Source organism: Girardinichthys multiradiatus, chromosome 24, assembly GCF_021462225.1.
Source record: "Girardinichthys multiradiatus isolate DD_20200921_A chromosome 24, DD_fGirMul_XY1, whole genome shotgun sequence".
Classification (NCBI taxonomy): Eukaryota; Metazoa; Chordata; class Actinopteri; order Cyprinodontiformes; family Goodeidae; genus Girardinichthys; species Girardinichthys multiradiatus.
Window position 1 is genome coordinate 13,079,281 of NC_061816.1, and position 21,438 is coordinate 13,100,718.

General features: G+C 38.8%; 1 long non-coding RNA gene across 2 annotated transcripts in view; it reads right to left on the reverse strand.

Annotated features, from left to right (window-relative positions):
* The window catches only part of LOC124861592, a 64,615-nt gene extending 43,536 nt beyond the window's left edge, over positions 1-21,079 (reverse strand). The window contains exons 1-2 of one of the 2 annotated variants that reach the window (XR_007036679.1): positions 20,945-21,079; positions 20,753-20,842 (exon numbers count right to left, since the gene is read on the reverse strand). This is a non-coding gene — a long non-coding RNA (uncharacterized LOC124861592). The remainder of the gene's footprint in view (positions 1-20,752; positions 20,843-20,944) is intronic. The other variant, XR_007036678.1, reaches the window with a different exon arrangement.
* Positions 21,080-21,438: the final 359 nt, after the last annotated feature.

The following is a 21,438-nucleotide window of genomic DNA, read 5'->3' on the forward strand; positions in this document are numbered from 1 at the left end:
TGATGCAAATTAATAGGTTTAATATCTAAATTCAAACTTTTTCTTTCTACTCAACAGTGTTATTCTGCTTGACCTGCTTGTATCTTAGAATACTTTGGTATGACGTTTTAAAACAATCCATACACCAACTAAATGCATCGTGGGATTTTGCTGCTTGACTGAAACGTCCCACAGACGTTGAGGACATACTGTTTAATCAACCTTTTTCAATGAGAAGGATTTGCTGAGCTTGTGTTGTTCCTTTGCACAACCTTGGCTCGTGTTCATTCACAGCAAGTGTAAGCGTTCAGCTACTTAAACAGCCATGGCTCCCAAAGGGCACCTTCGGTTTAGTTTAACAAGACACAGATAAAGTGACTCAGTTTCTTGTCATGGGAATGTAAACCGTTGACTGTCCTTCAGAAGGACAACTTCACCCTCCTTTAGGCAAGCACTGTCCTACTTTTGTGCAAAAATTAAGCAAGAGCTGGTTGACTGTGTTGCTGTTTTGTGCCTCTATCATCACACTAGTCCAGGCAGTCTGGAAGCTGTCCAGTCCCTAGAGACTCTTATTTTTTGAAGCAGAAAGGCCACATTAACAACAGAGACCCTAGAATACAAACTCTGGAGACTTTTGCATGTTTTTTATATGTGTCACTAATTCTAAGTCTGTGTTCCTTTGTGCTACAAAACAATTCCTACCCCTTTTCACATTTGTCATGTTACAACCACACAATGAAACGTATTTTTATTATAATTTTATGTGATAAAGTATCACGTAATTGTGAAGTGGAACTTAAATGATAATTTACTGTGGCTTGAATTTGTATTCAGTCCCCCTTACTCTGATACTCACTAATTGTGTGTGATTTATTCTAAGCAAAAGTAAAGCTATTATGTGTTGGCATCAGAGAAGTTTAATGTAGGGTTAGGTTATAAAGTGATATCTTCAATCAATCATCTGGAAATAAAGAGTAATGCCCTACTGGAGACCTACTAAGACAAGCTTTTCAGGTTATTTGTAAAAATGTTTTAATTGAAAATCAAGCTGCTTGTTTAAATAAATAAAAAATAAATAAATAAGTAATCCCTATTTACTGCTGGGAGTGTGTTGCTGTGCAGTATTTGAGAAAAGACAAGTCCCTCCTCTGAATGACCAGCAGATGCCACTATTAGGATTCAGCATAGTATACACATGAGAGGAATGGTTCTCAATCATTCACAATAAATGACATCAGAATGTTTATTTTCTCTTTACCATGGCCTGGATATGATAGGTGGTTAGGCTTTGAATGCACACCATTTTAACATTATGTGATGTGCCTGAATATGGATCCATGCGTGTGTTGCAGTCCATCAATTATAATAACTCATTTACATTTAAATATGTCACTTGCAGAGATGCCTATGGTAAAAAAAACAAAAACAAATTGTCTTCTTTTCCCCTCCCATCACAGATTTTCCAAACTTTCCATGACTGCCTTAACAAAACTCATATGTGCACATTCTAAGGCATAAGCTACAAATATGTACCCCACTCAATGTAGCAGGGAGGTTTGAAACTCAAAGCAAAACACACCGAACTTGCAGCAGCTGACCACATCAAGCAGATGAAAGGATAAAATCCCACTAAGGGGTTTATTTCCAATATTTTGGAGGGTATCTGACAAGGGGCAGGTGAAGTACAAAGCTTAAGTCTGATAAAAGCTATTTATGTTAAAATAAATCTTTACAGGTCAATCTGACCATAGGTCAATGAACAGTGCTTATACACTGATCAATCATATCATTGTGACCACCTGCTTGATAGTGTGTCATTCCTCCCTTATGCTGACAAAACTTGTTTAGACCCCTTAAGGTGTGTTGTGGCATCTACCCAAGACGTTAACAACTAGTGGCCTCCTGGATCGGACTAGGTTCTCCAGCACATCCCAAAGAGACTGGATTTCCTTAAGCCCTGAATATTATGAGACTAAGTTAACACTTTAAACTCTTTGTGTTCATTAAACCATTTCTGAACCATTTGGTTTTTGGCAGGATACATTTTTCTGCTAAAAAAAAAGGCAACAGCCATGTGTCAAGGTAACATGCACAAACAGTAGATGGCAGAACCCAATGTTTCCCAAAAGAACATTGCCAAAAGCATCACATACATCTGGTGTCATGTTATCCTTGTAAGCAATACGCACAAACTCGACCATTTACTTCTATTTGTGGTCCAGTTCTGATGCTCTTGTGCATACTTGAGCTTTCGGTGGTAGACCGTTGGTCAGCATGTAAACCCTGACTGGTCTGCAGCACCCACATGCAACAAACTGTGATGCACTTTTTTATATGAGTACCTTTTATTAGGACCAGCATCAGTGAATGTTGGTGGCCCATGACCCTGTCACAGGTTTACCACTGTTCCTTACTTGTGTTGGACCACTTGTTTGCTGAATATTGGACCATTTGCACGTTGCTGGACCTTACCAGCCCGTTTGGCTTCATCGGCCATTTTGTATCCCAGGATAGCCCGCGGCCACCGCGGCTGACATGACGGGGCGTCCCAAGTCTGACGTCACGGGAAAGCACAAATGAAGGTGGCCTCCTTTAAAGCTTTGCTTTCACGTTGGATACGGGACCAACATCTGAAGCATCTCTCTCTGGAGAAGAAGAGGTCCCACGTGGATTCTTCATTTATTCTCCTTCGTTGGCCAACAAAAAATTTATGTAAGAGGTTTCTGGAATGAGAAGGCCAGAAATTTCACTTTGCCGATCAAAGACGTGAGTTTAACACGTAACCAAAAACCATGGAGTTTCAAGGAGACGCAACTTTCCCTCCTTGTTTTGTACTAGTCGACTGCTGATGGTCAGATCAAATTTTTCCTTTTTGCCAAGGAGGCCAAAGGATGGAGATTGACCACTTTCTTGGAGTTTAAGTGCAGACGCGCAGGTGCTCTTCTACCCCTTTTTTCCTCTCACTCGCTGCCCCAGAAGGAAGACTTCAACAAGTAAAATCCACCTTTTATTTTTATTTCTTTATTAGGAATAGCGTGGGCAGGGTAGAGGAGATTTAGTGCGGTGTAGAATCGCCCCTAGAGTCTAATGTGTTCTGAATTGTATGTGCATGCCATTGTTCTTTTGAAGCGTGATTACTGTTGTTTTCTGAGGCCGCTGAGTCTCGCAAGATTGTGCTTTTACTGTACGAACACCTGCGCGCAGGTGTGGTGTGAAACTGGACTGCTATAATAACCTTATGGTGAAAATCAACCATTTTCTTTGTCTTCAACTTTACTGCTTACTGGCTTGCCGCCAAAAGTTTTATTATCCTTTGTCCTCTGGGTTTACAACCTTGCTGGGGGGGAAGGTTTATGACTGTGCATCTCACTGAGCAAAAACTTTCTGGCGGGCTGCGCTCCCAAAGCTTCGTTCAACACCATATTCCCTTGTCATTTTATCACTTTTGCCATAACTGCTGGTTGATTCCATACACACCCACTGCTGTTTTGCTTTATTTTGTTTAGTTAGATATTTTACCCTTTTGTGTAGAACTTTGCATGTTTGAGTAGGTGAGGATTATTGGATCAAAGAGTTAATTGTATCAGGCTGATTGGGGTAATACATTTCCATGTAGATAAAGAAAAGACGTTTTGTGTTTATTTTGTGCAAGAGTGATTTGTCAGTCCAAATAAGGTTAAAAGTTCCACACGTTTCGGCAGAAACGGTGGATTAAACAGTGACATCTCTGGTAATAGTTATCAATTATTACTGAGTATTTAACGGTTGTAATTATCAAAGGCATTGAGCCACAGTTAACAACACCAGAAGACATCTCTGGTTTCGATTCATAAATGAGGATTTTTGGTTAAGAAAATAAGTTTCTCAAATTATGATTTTTAATTATAATTATTGATAAATATTAATTAATCAATAATCATAATCCCAACACTTGAACCATGTTTTATAGATGGTATAGAAAGAACAAATCCCACAATATCAGAAAATTTGAAGATGCTCTGACCCAGTAGTCCATCACCATTTGATCTTTGTCAAACTCACTTGAATCCTTTTGCAAGCCATTTTTTCATATTTCTTACACACCAACTTTAAGAATAATAGGTCAATTGCTGCCTGCTTCAACTGACTGTAGAGTCCCACAGTGGAGATATAAACAGTGGTTAAACTCACCAATGGTTAAAATGTAAGGTTTGATTTGTATATTTTGCTCCTAGCAATTAACCAGTCAGGCTTTTAATGGCAAGTTCCATTTATGAGCATTTATGATTTTTGGTTATAATACATAAAAATGCAACTTTTTATCCTATAGTGCCTTTCCCCAGAGGTCATTGGGTGAGGAGCAGGGTACACCCTGGACAGATCACAAGTCCTTTATACAGCCTACCAGTCATATTTTTGGACTGTGGGAGGAAGCCGGACTGCCTGACGAGAACACACGCATGCATGAGGAGGACATGCAACCTTCATGCAGAAAGACCCCAGGCTGATATACCAATCCAGGACCTTTTGCTGTAAGACAACAGGGGTACCAACTATGCCACCGTGAAGCCCCAAATACTTACCATTAAGAACAAAACTGTCACAAAAGTTCCTTGATAGAGGTAATAGTTTTAAATCCAATAAAAAAATTGAACAAGATTATTCCCATTTATACAAATAAACGAAAATGTTGCAACATTTCTCTGACTTTCTAAACTGAAAATTGATACAGACACTGATGCATCAAATGCTACCTCAACTCACTCACTTAACATTGCTGTGGGGTCATTTTTAATGGTAAAACTGGGTGTAATAACAGCAGGAAAATGTATGGTTTGGCCTGACACTCAAGATCAAAACATACTGCAGCAGATAGGGCGACACCTGTTCAGCACTAATATGCATTAAAATATGTTAATTAAGGTTTTTAGTTTTTATGGCTGAAGGTCTGCATTAGTACTGGACGTCCGGTGTAAATAGCAAATTTTACGAGTACAAAACATTTCACAATTGCTTAAAAAAGGTCTAAGGAACATGAAATTAAAGACAAACTGAGATGGGAATACAATAATCTGCTCATGAAAACTTACAGTGTAGCCCCACACCAAGAAAATTAATGTTAACTGGCGAGTGATTTTTGCAACGAAAACTGTTTTCTTGATTTGCATCTGGTTCCTTTCTAAATCGAGTTTGTGTCCTCGAGGTGTTTTATTTTATTTAATTTCCCTTTGGGAATAACAACATATTTTTGAATTGAATTGGTTTTCTTCCCACCTTGAACATCCATGTTAGGTTAAGTGTTGATTTTAAATTCCCCTATATGAGAATGTCATCTGTCATATGGTTCTTTGTTTGACAATGGATTGCTAAACTTTAACGAATACAATTTTATGGACAAATGTTAATATCTTGGCTGCTGTAGCATTGATACAATTTAGCTCGTTATTTAAATTGTGTCTCCTACCTGCCTTTCCCTCAAAAGACACTGACTTTGGCAAGGCCACCATTGTAAATTAGAAATTGTTCTTAATGGGGCCTCCCTCATTAAATAAAAGGTAAAAAACTTGAAATAATCTCCTCTTGTACTGGGATTGATTATATGTACGAATTAATATAACTTTAAAAAGGAAGTAAAAACACCATAATATTGGTTAAATACCTATAATGTCAGAAGAATAGTCACTGGATTTAGGGCTAAAGGCTAATAATTTTAGGACTGACAAGGCCTTAGGGAAAATGGGGCCTGGCTGAGCAGAGATGCTCTGTGGGGGCTCCACGTAGTGTTTTTGGGGATCTCTGGGGGGTCCATGGACTCGGTCAGCACTGGGCTGGTGTGGACGCTGGCAGGACAAGAGGACATATGCCACCTCCCCAACTGGCCACCAAGGAGGGATTAATGAAGGTGCCTTAGTGCCCTCCTACTACTCCCTTAGATGCAACACCATGCAGCAGTAGGGTGCTGGGGTTTGGGACAATGGGCATTGTGGGAGCACCATGCAGTGCACCCCCTCTGCTATATTTGGCCCTGGCCCTCAGTTAAATTTTAATACTCTAAAGACAACATGGTGAAGTCGGGTTGGGGGGGCTCGGTTTCCTGGGTCTCGCTCTGTGCCTCTTTTTGCAATCATTATTATTTAATGATTGCAGTAAAATGTGTTTGCAATCCTAAACATTACTGCCAAAGGGTTTTGTTGAACAACATATTAGTTGAGAAAGTGCAATTTTAAAAAAATTTGCTTTAATTTTTTAACTTTGCTCGTAATCTACAGGGGTTGGACAATGAAACTGAAACACCTGGTTTTAGACCACAATGATTTATTAGTATGGTGTAGGGCCTCCTTTTGCGGCCAATATAGCGTCACTTCGTCTTGGGAATGACATATATAAGTCCTGCACAGTGGTCAGAGGGATTTTAAGCCATTCTTCTTGCAGGATAGTGGTCAGGTCACTACATGATACTGGTGGGGGAAAACATTTCCTGACTTCTCCTCCAAAACACCTCAAAGTGGCTCAATAATATTTAGATCTGGTGACTGTGCAGGTCATGGGAGATGTTCAACTTCACTTTCATGTTCATCAAACCAATCTTTCACCAGTCTTGCTGTGTGTATTAGTGCATTGTCATCCTGATACATGGCACCTCCTTCAGGATACAATGTTTGAACCATTGGATGCACATGGTCCTCAAGAATGGTTCGGTAGTCCTTGGCAGTGACGCGCCCATCTAGCACAAGTATTGGGCCAAGGGAATGCCATGATATGGCAGCCCAAACCATCACTGATCCACCTCCATGCTTCACTCTGGGCATGCAACAGTCTGGGTGGTACGCTTCTTTGGGGTTTCTCCACATCGTAACTCTCCCGGATGTGGGGAAAACAGTAAAGGTGGACTCATCAGAGAACAATACATGTTTCACATTGTCCACAGCCCAAGATTAACACTCCTTGCACCATTGAAACTGATGTTTGGCATTGGCATGAGTGACCAAAGGTTTGGCTATAGCAGCCCGGCCGTGTATATTGACCCTGTGGAGCTCCCGACGGACAGTTCTGGTGGAAACAGGAGAGATGAGGTGCACATTTAATTCTGCCGTGATTTGGGCAGCCGTGGTTTTATGTTTTTCGGATAAAATCCGGGTTAGCACCCGAACATCCCTTTCAGACAGCTTCCTCTTGCGTCCACAGTTAATCCGGTTGGATGTGGTTCGTCCTTCTTGGTGGTATGCTGACATTACCCTTGATACTGTGGCTCTTGATACATCACAAAGACTTGCTGTCTTGGTCACAGATGCGCCAGCAAGACGTGCACCAACAATTTGTCCTCTTTTGAACTCTGGTATGTCACCCATAATGTTGTGTGCATTTCAATATTTTGAGCAAAACTGTGCTCTTACCCTGCTAATTGAACCTTCACACTCTGCTCTTACTGGTGCAATGTGCAATCAATGAAGACTGGCTACCAGGCTGGTCCAATTTAGTCATGAAACCTCCCACACTAAAATGACAGGTGTTCCAGTTACATTGTCTAACCCCTGTATAGTGTCCCATACTGCTTTAGGAAATTGAGAGAAACAACAATTGGAGATTTCTTTTTAATGCAGCTGAAAACATACACAGTCATAGCTCTTAATCTGTCAATTTTGTCAACTTGTGACGAATTCAAAGGATTTTTTTATAACTTAAATTGATTCAATTAAAAAATATTCCTTGGCATCTCCCAAACATGATTACTCAGTCCTCAGTAAGTAAGGCAGGAATGGGGGCACCTGTTCTTCAGTTCCCTCTTTTTTTGGACTGTTTTGATTCAGTTCAGCTTCCTAAGCTTCTTTTAATCCATTAACTTGTATGTTTGACTCAGTCCCAACCAAATTACTTAAGGAAGTGTTCCCTTTGATTAACACCCTCATACAGATATAATAAGGACTTTTTGATAAAGCTTATAGTTAGACTGGCTTAGGTCAGTATTTAGGTCAGCATTCTGTATATTTCAGTATTTTGTCTTTGTTTTTGCAATAACCAAAAATACTACTTCACATCTGTATGTAGTTGTGAGAAGCAGAAAGCTTGCCTTACTTAAGACAGGATATTCAGATGAAATGCTTATCCAAAATGAGGATAACTGCATGAATTCATGTCTTCTCGTTAGCATTCAATTGCTGCCCAGTTGTAGCATCCGTTTCTTCTTCAAGAGTTAGTCCTAGCTCCAGCAGAGATTCTGGATTTTCAAAGGAAAAGTGATTTTGCTCCTCAACGTATATTTCCCTTTTGGATAATAGCAGTCTATTATCTAGCAGAGGTTGTGCTAGACTTTTGACCAACAGGGCCGCAAAACCCCCGTCAATTTATTTTTATCCTTCAATTTATTTTGTTTTACATTTTTATTCATTCAATAGTATGTATTTTTGTTCATATAAAATCAATATTCTGTCCAAACAACATAAACAGAGGATCCCCATCAACCAGATATAAGCATGCAACTTTTTCTCCGCAGTGACAAAAAACACTGACTGTGGTCCCAGTAACTATATATAAACAATGAAATTAAACAATTAAAATATACACTTAAAATATGAACAGATCCCCTGCTGTGGCCTGAACACAGTCTCAAAACTTCCTCCTGGTCAGTATGGACCTGCTTTGAGCCCCTGCAGTTTGTTCTTTCACTAAATCAGTCCCTCTTATCAACACCACCGTCGCTTTTTGAAGTAACTTTGGACAGCTAATTAATATGCTAACTCGCCACCAAGCAGTCAGGGATGTGAATTGCAATATGTCAATATGGGGTTGGTAGCATATGCTGAGTTACTGTTGTTCTTCCCCTATTGATGATACACTTAGCCTTGTCTTTCAGTGTTTAACCCCATCTCTCTCCTAGAGATAGCTCCTTTTCATTCTGTGGACTTGAAAACTGACTCAAAGCTTATCTCTTCAGCTGTGTTTCTGTCCTGGATGAGGCCACTAAAGGAGTTACTACAGCCATTAACTGTACTTTTTTTTTTTACTTAAAAAGTACTCCTGTATGAGTTCTTCTGAGTGTTTTGTGTATATGCTCTCTCTTCTAAAACCCCCAGGACATAGTTGCAGATGGCTGTTCACACCGAGCCAGGCTCTGCTGGAGGTTTCTTCCTGTTAAGGAGTTGTCCTTCTAGCTGCATGCATGCTCAGTGTGAGGGGTTGCTGCAAAGTCATCGACACAATGCTCAAGCTCATCCAGGAGCAGTGAATGCTGCAAGTCAGTAGCTTAATGCAATCTGATTGGTTTCCTTAGACCATTTCTTTAATTGATTTGAATAATAAACTGATGGACAGATGACCTCAAGAAAACCTCAGAAGGTCCACATCTATTTAGAAAGCCCATTTTAAACTTGACAAAAACAGGCAACTTCACCGCATCATCACTTCCCTTTATTCTGATTAGAAAATTTTGTCTGACATTTTTCTTCTTACTTTATTATGACAGTTATGTCTTTACCCCAACCTATATAGGGTGCAGCCATTTTCTTGCAGAGTTGTCATGTGAGATTAGGCAGGGATAATAAATGGATGGATTATTCTACTGCAACTTTCTTTTTCTGAAAATATATCTGAAACTCACACCTAGAAGTTTTGGTCTCTTTTCAAAAACCATCTCCGACTGAAAGGACAGCAGATATGAGGGGCATTAATGAATATGACACCCAGCTCAGCAGCTTATCCAGAGTCCCCTTGCCAGCCGCTGCTTTTCAAATGAAATTCCAATCTTTCTTGCCAAAACTTTTCACTTGTGCTTTTTTTTTTTGGAATAGTTTCCATGGTTTTTATACTGATGTGTTTAATACTAATCAAGGGGCAAGTAAGGCAAGGGGCAAAATTGCTGATTTTTTTTTTTTTTGACTGACATAAGACCTAACCATTTTAGACTAAATGCCCATGTTTTGTATTATTTCGTTTTTTTCTATTTCTCTGCTTTAATCTTTTACAGCTATCCTCTGTTGCCACAAGCAATCTCTCTTTTCAGAATTTGTTCTTTTCTGGATATTTTTTATCATTACTTCCCTCCCTATCTCTCACTCCATCCGTCTTCTATAGGCTCGCAATTTTATCCAGACAGTCAAGAAACCAATTAGTTTGCAGTTCTCAATCATAACATCATCAGCCAGGCTGAAACAAAGTTAGATGGACAGGCCTTTACCGCCTTGCTAATTAAGAGACAATAATTAATTGCACTGCAAATTGGGAAGGGCTTTTGTGCTCTTAGCTAATTAGAAGAGAATGTATAAGGGGAGAGAAGAGAGCAAGATCAACCAATCAACAAAAAAGATAAAGGTATGAAATAAAGTTATACTGGCTGGGTGTCAGGAAGGTGTTAGAGCCCATACTGAGAGAAATGTTAATTTCCTTTCTGACAAACAAAAGTTAGACTTGTTCACAAAGTACTGGCAAGTTGGATTGGAGGTTGTCAGGGGATAACATTTTTTTTTTTTTTTTGTTCTTTTCCCTGAACACACTTGAGTATATGTTGTCTGATGTTCTGTGGGACAAGCAGCATATGCAGAGTTCCGATCCCAGGACCACCTCTTCTTGTATACCTGCTGGGGACAGGGGTGGGTGTGGCAGTGCTGGTGGGGGTTGTGGGGTCTGCCTAAAGCAAGTCCTGAATGTGACTCAAAAGGCATGGTCCAAGTGAACGATGTCTTGAACACATTCCTTAGCAGGCTTCCAGCCACAAGTCATTACCATCCAATGGTAAGAATCTTTAAGCTTCATCCAATCATACTCAGCAATCATTCTTTTTTTCATTACCAACAGTACATGGCCATAAGCGAGTGTTGGAAAGTAGAATAACTAGTAAACTAAGCTTTGCCTTTTGGCTTCAACACAATGGATGTCTTCAATCAACACAGATGCTGACCCAGTCATGAGGTTTAAGATATTTAAATCATTACCTACCCATGGGGCAATGACTTATTCCAAAGCCAAGAGTGCTATCCACTCTTTTCCAAATAAGGATCATGGCCTGAAACCATATGAATTGTATATAATCAATTCCGGAATTATTGTGTTGCTTAAATATTTAATATTAGATCGTAGTACTTTCTTAAATTGTTATTCCATTGATTCGACTACAAGCAACTGAACAAAAACGTGGCTGTTGAAGCTGATGCAATTACAGTCATCGGTGCAATATTTTACAAGTCTGGAACTTCTGCTTCTCATTAAGCAAAGTAAAACCATCAGAAGTGTGTCTGACTCCAACTTAAACCTAATTCCAATTATGCCTAGTTCACACAGCAGGATTTTAAAATTGTCGGCTGATTTTCCAAACGTGAGAGACTCCACAGGTGACGATAACAAAATCGTAGGTATAACAGGTTTGGTCCTACAATGTGTGGCGTACAGCCACACGGCAAGCACAACACACTTTACACAAACAGATTTCACTCACAAACATTCAGATGTCAGACAGGAAATCTCGCAAACTCTCTTGAGATCAAATGTGAGCTCAGAGTAATTCCCTTCCGTGTTTCCATCACCCCGCTTTCTGATTAGCTGCACTTTACATTCAACAGGCTGCATGCTCATTTCTCCTTGGAGAACATCCCACACGGTAGGATATCGGACAATCAAGACAACATGTTGAATATCCCCAATTTGAGGTCAGAGCGGTCCTGACGTCCTACCAAGCAGACTAGATCACTCTTAACACACCACACACAGCAGGAATATCTTATAAGATTATCTTAAGAGCCATTGTGATGATCAGGGCATGTTGGAAGGGGAAGTCAAAACCCGACATAAAAATCCTGCTGTGTGAACCAGGCATTAGAAGAGGTTTAGGAGTGAGGGAAGAACCCAATTTTAACATGATCTAAAAAAAGCTGATGTTCACAGATAAAAAGGCTAAACTTTAAAACATTAAAGTACACTCATTGGCTGCTTTCTTAGGTTCACTTTGCTAGTAGTGAGTTAGTATTCCTTTTGCCTTCAGAACTACCCATATTCTTTGTGGCATTGATTTAATTGATTCAACAAAGTGTCAGAAACACACCTCAGATATTGGTTCTTATTGTTTTTAATAGTACTCAACAGTTGTTGCAGATTTGTTAGTTGCACATTCATGATGGACATTCTTTATTCCACTACAGCAACATTTTTCTGTTAGCTATTAGACTACAATGAACTCATTACCATGTACAAGAAAGCACTTTGAGAGGATTTGAACTTTATGACATGGCATTATCCTACTGGAACGAGCCATCAGGAGATGGGTACAATAGTAAAAAATGGATGGACATGGTCTGCAGTACGTAGTTGTTTACATTTTCGCCATTGCTTTCTTATTTTTCTTTGATCATACTGTTAAAACTGTTGTCTTTGTTTTTGTCATGGTTATGGTTAGCAGGATATCTTTTTTCTCACAGGATTGTTTTCTTTCCCGAAATTACCTAATAAGCATTAATGCATACGTCTGGTATAATTCTCCTGGTAACCAATATATAAATCCCAGTCATCATACATTTCAATAAACTCTGTAAATATGAAGTTCTATTAATTTTCAATGATGCAGTTTAGTTTTAGCAAACTGATATTGCTTATCTGAGTTAACTACTTAAAAAAAATTTGGGAAGATAAGATGAATGTTTTTACAATACGCCAATATATAAATGCTTAAGATCTGTCTTGTAAAACATGGATTTCAAATTTTTTTTTTTTTTTAGATAATTGTTTATGGGAAGCATTTCTTGCATGCACGCGGGTTATTCTTCTCTGTTATAAAGTGTGTGATTAAATGTATAGATGAAAACATCTACTTCCACACTTTATACAGCTGGAATATGAAGGTGTGACGACCAGAAAGGTCAGTGGTAGGTGTTGTTGCCTTGGCAATGTGTGAAATCCAGCTCCTGAGTGCTCAGAAAGGTAAGGTTTATTGACATGGAGGTTTAAGACAAGTGCTGTCTTGCTTGATTTTCAGTCATTTTAAAGCTTAATAATGCCATTGGCAGTGGTGAAATATTTTTCTTCCAAGCAAAATAACAGCACATCATTTCATTTTTAACAAGGAATAGAAACAAAAAAAAAAAGGTAAAAAAATCAATGCTCTGTGTTATTGTTAGCACCTGTTCATTGGATGATTTGTATATTAAACAGTTTTTGCTTCAATGTATAATCTTTTTGCAGCCATAGTGGCCTTTATCTTTCTATTTTTTTCAACCGTAAGCTGACAGTGGAGAGAAGGAGAAGACATTCAGCAAAGTTTGTCTGGGCCAGGAGTCGAAACTGCGGCGGGATGCATCGAGAAAATACCCCTCAGAATATGGGTCGTACAATTTACCCCTGCGCCATGGCCACACCCAATTTGTGGATTTCAAAGACAACAATGCATCCCAGATTTTCTAAGATTTAGTTTGGACCCACGCTGGAAAAAAATAAAAAAGCAGTCTTCTTGTGACTTGCAGTGCCCTCCAAAAATAAGTTTTAATTTCAATAAAACAAACCAAAAGTGCGAAATTAATTAGCCCTCATTTGACGTAAAACGATCATAGGACACGTTCCTCAATGGATTTATAAAAATGTATGATTACTGGTCCATTCGAGTATTAGACGTATCAGATGTGACAAGTGGAAACTGTGGTAAATTTAAGAGCATGCCTCTATTAATAGTTTCAGTGGTTTTGCCCACAGACTTTGACATGAAATAACGAAAGACGGTAAAAAGAGAAATTTGAGATTTTAAAGTGACAAGATTATTGGCACGCTAAAAGGCAATCAAACAAACCCGAAAAGGTAGCTCCTCCAACAAATACAGTCCCTAAATGTTGTGAGATAGTCTATAGTAATTACATACTTACAATAAAAATAAATAACAGACATTCTGGACATTGATAAGGTTTTGTCTCAAAGAGCCTTCAGAACCATGTCTTTCTGTTAGGGCTTCAGAACAAACCCTAGATTATATGCTTTGTCTACCCAGCTACTGTGTTGGAACCCACAGCCATGGATTACAACATGAAAGTCCGGTACGAACTTTTCTGGAATTTTCAAAATAAATCGCATTAACCGACTTCCAGCACAACTTAGGAGGGGGGGTTACAGCGGACTTCCAGTGATGTCACTGTTTGTATAAAACCCCCGCCTTTCCAATGAATCGATCTCTTCCACACCGGTGATGACCAGGACAGGAGGGACACAGCACGCTAATGTCTCTTTGCAGGCAAACAGACATAACTCTTCAATCTGGATCCAAGAGTGTCATAAGATCACGCGGTCATATGCACCAAGTACGAATAAATTGCTGTTTGTGTATCTGGTATTCATTCATGAAAAGGGGTAATTAAGGTACAATTGTTGCTTGACTTACTCTCTGAGATCTACAGAAGCAAACTGTTTCCAGAGAGTTCCCAGCAAGCCGAGTGAAGCAGTTTCCCAAAGGAAGGACAACGGGATGCATCACCGTCGTTACGGTAGTAACTGTGCAGTTTGGTCAGCGGACAGAGCGAGCCGCCCCACCCAACAGCTACGGAGATTAGCTGAAGCTAATCATTCTTTTTTTCATTACCAACAGTACATGGCCATAAGCGAGTGTTGGAAAGTAGAATAACTAGTAAACTAAGCTTTGCCTTTTGTTCACAGAGCTCTCTTCAAACTTCGTCATCGCCCGGACAACTTTTCCTCAGCACGGTTCACATATGAGGTTAGGTTTGGGCAGAGTGGTAGAAGTAGTTTAGAATCAAATAATCTAAACATTTTTCATTTTATGAGGTTTGGTTTTGTTTGTCTTGAACTCAGCTATCTTAGTGCTCAGCACGTGTTCAGTTTTGTGTTATGTGTTTGTGTGTTTTTAAAGTTAAGACACGCTTTACTTGAAGGGTGATTTTAAACACTGAAGATTGATCATAACACGCCATCCGCGCCTATGCATTTTAACCCTTTTATTAACGGTATTTTAAAGGTATGTGTTTGATTCGGATGATAAGCTATCAGCTTCTTTTGTTAGCTCAACTGCTAACAGCTAAGAACACGTGCTTGCCTATTAAGATCATTTACCCAAAAAGGTTGCTAGTTTTCAATCCAGTACAATATTTCCCTAAACATTGTTTTGATAAACTTGATAACTAAGTAAACACCATTAAGCCCCATTTCTCCAGAGAGATTCGGTTCTTTTTCAAAATATTTCATTAAATATTTTACTATTTCCTAAATAATATTTCTTTAAATATTATTTTAATAAATAAAGGCAGCTAATGAGACATCGTTGAGAATTGGTCATCCAGAAGGTGGGTTTTATTCAGCACACTATTCTTTAAAACATTATTTTATTAAAATAATATTTTATCTGATCTTGCATTGTGAATGGTTGTCTAAAAGGTATGTTGATTATTGCCCAAGTTGGTTCCAAGACTAACTTAATTTAATTTCCAGATTCTTCAAGATAATCCTTGGTTCTCAAACATAAACATTGCATGGTAATGTTGCATCACTCTTTCAGTCATGGTTTTCAACCATTTTTAATCAACTTGTTTATATTGTACATATCACATTAGTCTTCCCTATTCTTTAATTCTGCTTGGTAGTTTAGTTGGATTGTTTTAGCATAGTAAAGAGTTTGTTGATTGAAATATGTTTGACTTTGAGTTGACTTATTTTTGTTAATAAATTCTTGTATTTTAAGAAATTGTGTGAATTCATTCCATGTGTCTGCAGTTTTGCTGTTCAATAATGTCAGAGCTTGGCTCATCCCTTTTGATTTTGTCCTAATACCACTGCCTTATTGGCTGGTATTCACAGGACAACCCTTAACAGACCGAAATATTATTTGATAAAATATTAAATAATATATTCATGATCACAACTGGAAACTAAAAAATGTATTTAGCCAAAGTAATTCCACACATTTTCTCTAATATTCCTCAGCTTTTCTAAGACAGACCAATCACTACTTTCATAACTGGATGCAGTGCTCCACAGTGGTCCATGTCCAATAGTGGGCTTTCCAGTTCTCCTGCTGAAAGGTCCCGCTATTCAAAAACCTCAGTTTGGAGACAACTTGATTTGGAGCAGCGTGTTTCCCTGTTAAAATGCATAAAGACATTTTTGCTCTAGTGGCCTTTATTGAATAGAAATTTGACAGGAAAGAGGATGTAGAGAGAAGGGGAAGACATTCAGCAAATGGCCCAAGACCTGGAATTGAACCCTGGACAACTGCATTGAGGACTATAGCCTTTGTACATGGTGCACCTACACCACCAACTGAGCCACTCAGCACCTCACTGTTCAACATTTTTGTCATAATACTGTAATGACATGCCTTGGACGACGAAGCTGACTTAATATCCACTGATTACTCTGCATAAATCTGTTCTATCCAGGAAGCCCTCACTTCTGTGTGCTAATATAAACAGCAGATGAGCTGTGGTACCCATATGAAATGTTCTGTGCAAACAGTCAGTAATTGTTCACACACAGTCCAGGCATACAACAGCAATCCTCAGAAATCTTGAGCTCAGTCACAGCTTTCTATAAGTATTTACTATTTTTTTTATTTTTTATTTATTTAAATCTGCCATTTTAGGTTATACAGGTTAAGAAGCCATAGACCAAAATTGACCAAAGATTCACTTATAAATCTCACTGCACATCATTTAGCACGGATATGAATGATAAATATTTGATCTTTGACAATTGCCTTTTGCACAGAAAAAATATTTTCTCAAGCTGCATTTTTAACCACATTTCCTAATTACTATTAGGATGTGTAGTCTGATGCATATCAAGGCATTTCATCATTTAAAATTCCACTGAAAGCACAAAAGGGAAGAAATACTATACATTGTTACAACAACTAAAACAAAAACCTTAATGACTACAGGTCCTTCTCAAAATATTAGCATATTGTGATAAAGTTCATTATTTTCCATAATGTAATGATGAATATTTAACATTCATATATTTTAGATTCATTGCACACTAACTGAAATATTTCAGGTCTTTTATTGCCTTAATACAGATGATTTTGGCATACAGCTCATGAAAACCCAAAATTCCTATCTCACAAAATTAGCATATTTCATCCGACCAATAAAAGAAAAGTGTTTTTAATACAAAAAACGTCAACCTTCAAATAATCATGTACAGTTATGCACTCAATACTTGGTCGGGAATCCTTTGGCAGAAATGACTACTTCAATGCGGCGTGGCATGGAGGCAATCAGCTTGTGGCACTGCTGAGGTCTTATGGAGGCCCAGGATGCTTCGATAGCGGCCTTTAGCTCATCCAGAGTGTTGGGTCTTGAGTCTCTCATCGTTTTCTTCACAATATCCCACAGCTTCTCTACGGGGTTCAGGTCAGGAGAGTTGGCAGGCCAATTGAGCACAGTGATACCATGGTCAATAAACCATTTACCAGTGGTTTTGGCACTGTGAGCAGGTGCCAGGTCGTGCTGAAAAATGAAATCTTCATCTCCATAAAGCTTTTCAGCAGATGGAAGCATGAAGTGCTCCAAAATCTCCTGATAGCTAGCTGCATTGACCCTGCCCTTGATAAAACACAGTGGACCAACACCAGCAGCTGACACGGCACCCCAGACCATCACTGACTGTGGGTACTTGACACTGGACTTCTGGCATTTTGGCATTTCCTTCTCCCCAGTCTTCCTCCAGACTCTGGCACCTTGATTTCCGAATGACATGCAGAATTTGCTCTCATCCGAAAAAAGTACTTTGGACCACTGAGCAACAGACCAGTGCTGCTTCTCTGTAGCCCAGGTCAGGCGCTTCTGCCGCTGTTTCTGGTTCAAAAGTGGCTTGACCTGGGCAATGCGGCACCTGTAGCCCATTTCCTGCACACGCCTGTGCACGGTGGCTCTGGATGTTTCTACTCCAGACTCAGTCCACTGCTTCCGCAGGTCCCCCAAGGTCTGGAATCGGCCCTTCTCCACAATCTTCCTCAGGGTCCGGTCACCTCTTCTCGTTGTGCAGCGTTTTCTGCCACACGTTTTCCTTCCCACTGAGGTGCCTTGATACAGCACTCTGGGAACAGCCTATTCATTCAGAAATGTATTTCTGTGTCTTACCCTCTTGCTTGAGGGTGTCAATAGTGGCCTTCTGGACAGCAGTCAGGTCGGCAGTCTTACCCATGATTGGGGTTTTGAGTGATGAACCAGGCTGGGAGTTTTAAAGGCCTCAGGAATCTTTTGCAGGTGTTTAGAGTCAACTCGTTGATTCAGATGATTAGGTTCATCGCTCATTTAGAGACCCTTTTAATGATATGCTAATTTTGTGAGATAGGAATTTTGGGTTTTCATGAGCTGTATGCCACAATCATCCATATTAAGACAATAAAAGACCTGAAATATTTCAGTTAGTGTGCAATGAATCTAAAATATATGAATGTTAAATTTTCATCATGACATTATGGAAAATAATGAACTTTATCACAATATGCTAATATTTTGAGAAGGACCTGTAGTTTGATCTATTCTAATGTATAACCCTCATGAAAAATAAATGTACCTCCCTCAATAATTTTTCGATTTACACCAGCTTGGTAGCACATATAAATTAATATATTAAAATATGATGTGGAGAGAAATACTAAGTGTCGTGATTTTGCCTAATAAAACTAATTAAAACCCCAACTTTTAAATCCATTGGCCTGATCTTCAAAATGTTTGCGTGTACAAAACCGCACACAAACCTCTTTGCGTCAGCAAAGCTGATCTACAAACGAGGTGGTAATCGGATTGCTTGTGCAAAATCAGCAGAACTGCAGGCGCAAGCTTTTATAGAGTGTCTGCCTTTATGAATATGCAAAACATATGATGATGACTCAAACGTGCAAATTCATGGGAGGAGGATATGCAAATGTCATCACCTACCACTCGCAATGCGACTTTCAAAGCCTGAAACTGTTTGCGGGTACAATTTTTGCGTGTAGATTTAGCACGTTTGAAATGCTGGTGCTAACTGGGATGCAAAAATGTCTGCCGTCACTTTGGCCGGACGGAGGCATAGATAGAATGACAGATTACAGAGAGAGAGAATCTTCTGTACATGTGCAAACAGATTTGGGTTGTCAAAAATAAAAATATTAAAAATAGATGAGAATAATGGATTCTACGTAGGATTATCTAAGCTCTGATTTGGAGCCAATCCAAAAGAAAAACCAAGTTACTTCTATGGTAAAACTCCTTGCAACACTTCATTCAACATCATTCCAGCATAACATCGCTGTCAGTGATCATCTGCTGAACACGCACAAACTTGATCACGGGAAAACATAACTGATGAAGCACGCACAACCTGTAATCGCACATAATGCAAAAGACCCACTGTGCTTTGAGGTTGAAAATATAATTAATAGGAAAGAACTAAAGACATTATAAGGCAGATTGCAAACTGGATGCTAAAATCACTTCTTAGCAGGTGAAAAAAAATCACCATTTTAAGGCAGCATTATTAAGAGTAACATTATGTCATTGCAGGACAATTGGACCTGGATCAGTTTGATTTTGTTGTTTAAATGGGAACATATGCCAGGGGAGGGTTTGTTTATGCACTAAAAAAAATATTTTGTGTCACCAAAAAACAATTTAAACATGTCAATCAAACACGTATATTGTTAAAATATTGGCAAAACAAAATAAATTTAGTAAAATCTTTAGAAATTATTTTTATGTACATAAATGTTTGAATTAACTTCTTTGCAGGACAGTTATGTGACGCTATGTTTTCAAATTAGCAAAGCTATAACATACAGATTGCCAACTCCTACAACAATCTATTTTTATGTTGCCAATATTACCTTCAGGCTTAAATATTGTGGCTGTTTATGATAAACTCCAAACTCTTCAAACATATACTCTCAAAAAAACAACAGTACCCAGTGAGTCTCCGAAAAGAATTAAAAGATCAAGGGAGACAAATTGACATATTCATCTTTTATATTGTTAATATTGATCGGCCAATTTGTTGCGAGTTATGTCTAGCAAGATAAGAGAAATGATGTCGTTAGGGCAGATGACAAACCCGCTGTGAGTAGCACAACAAAAGTTAACTAACTGTAACAGTCCAGAAAAGCAAGGGCCGAAAGGAACAGAAGGAAAAAAATCAGCAACTGGATAATTTATAATAATGCAGTGTAACAAATCCTGCATATTTCTAGCAACACAGCAGATGATCTGTTTGCTTTTCCTCTTGTTCCAGCCAGTAGCACACGCAATTTACTCATTAAAATACGGCGGTCTGTACCTGCTTTGCACCTGTTATCCATTGCACGCACAATCTTTGAAAATCGCACACTTATTGCACGTGCAATTTATTTATAGTACACACAAATTAGCACCCGCTATTTGGGATCTTTGAAGATCAGGCCCCAAATGTACTGTAATATCCTTGTTTTAGTTAGAACATTTTATAATCAAAATCCTTTTTCATATATTTTGAAATCTATTTTACCAATGAGATAACGCAAAAATGTGAAGATTGTTCTAACAAAACCAATCTATTGAGCCGAATCAACATTTACAGATTTACGTTCACTCTGTCTCTAAATAAACCTAAATATTACTGCTGGACTTTACTGAAATTGTATGCAAATGAATACAAGGCAACAGAGCTAATGCCACTCAAAACCAGTCAGCAAACATAATTCAACATCGGCTTCAGCTTTGTGTATCACAAAGTTTTCAATCATATCATCATCCTGCAGACCCATCTCTGTTCCATAGAAAACACCTAAACAATGTAATGCTGGCCTTTAAAATCAGGAGGTCCATAATAACACAAACTACAAAGCAAACAAATGTGACCTTACCTTGAATACTCTTCTTCCTTTTGAGTTGGTGTGTGCAGCCTCCCTCTGGAGCCATTCTGGATGGGGAACTCTTTCCAGCTGTACCAGAAGCTGCAATAAACAAGCAGTTCTCTATAAGCAACAGGTCTGTTAGCACACTACTTTCTGTTCTGCATGACAGTTTCATTGATACAAACATTCATAGAAACTGACCCAGTTTGAAAATATGTAAATTTTCCAGTTGAGTGTAGCTAAATGCAACAAGAAACTCTCACTTACAGTAGAGACAGGTGAACTAGAGCTTCTTCCCAGCTGGACTCAGGCTGATTAACACCAGGTGGCTCTGACTGACAGCAAACAGCTAGGTCTGCTGAAAACCAATCAGAATTCAGGAAATTCCCTCAGAAGTTTGAAGTATCTGAATTCTAACCTGTGTCCTCATTGCACCCAAGAATATTTACTTCTGCATAAATCCAGGGTCAACTGATGTTTTATTGCTAAAATGCTCAATTTTACTCTCATCTGACAATGTTGCCGATATTGTTTAGAAAAATCCATGTTTACAATTGTTATGCTAGGACAGAAAAAAGGTACATCCTGGCGTGGCTTTCAAACAACCTGGGGCATGTATGTAGCATTTAACGATTGTTATTAAGACTGAATAACACCAAGATGCTAACAGTGACCTTTAGAGATGTACTCTTCTC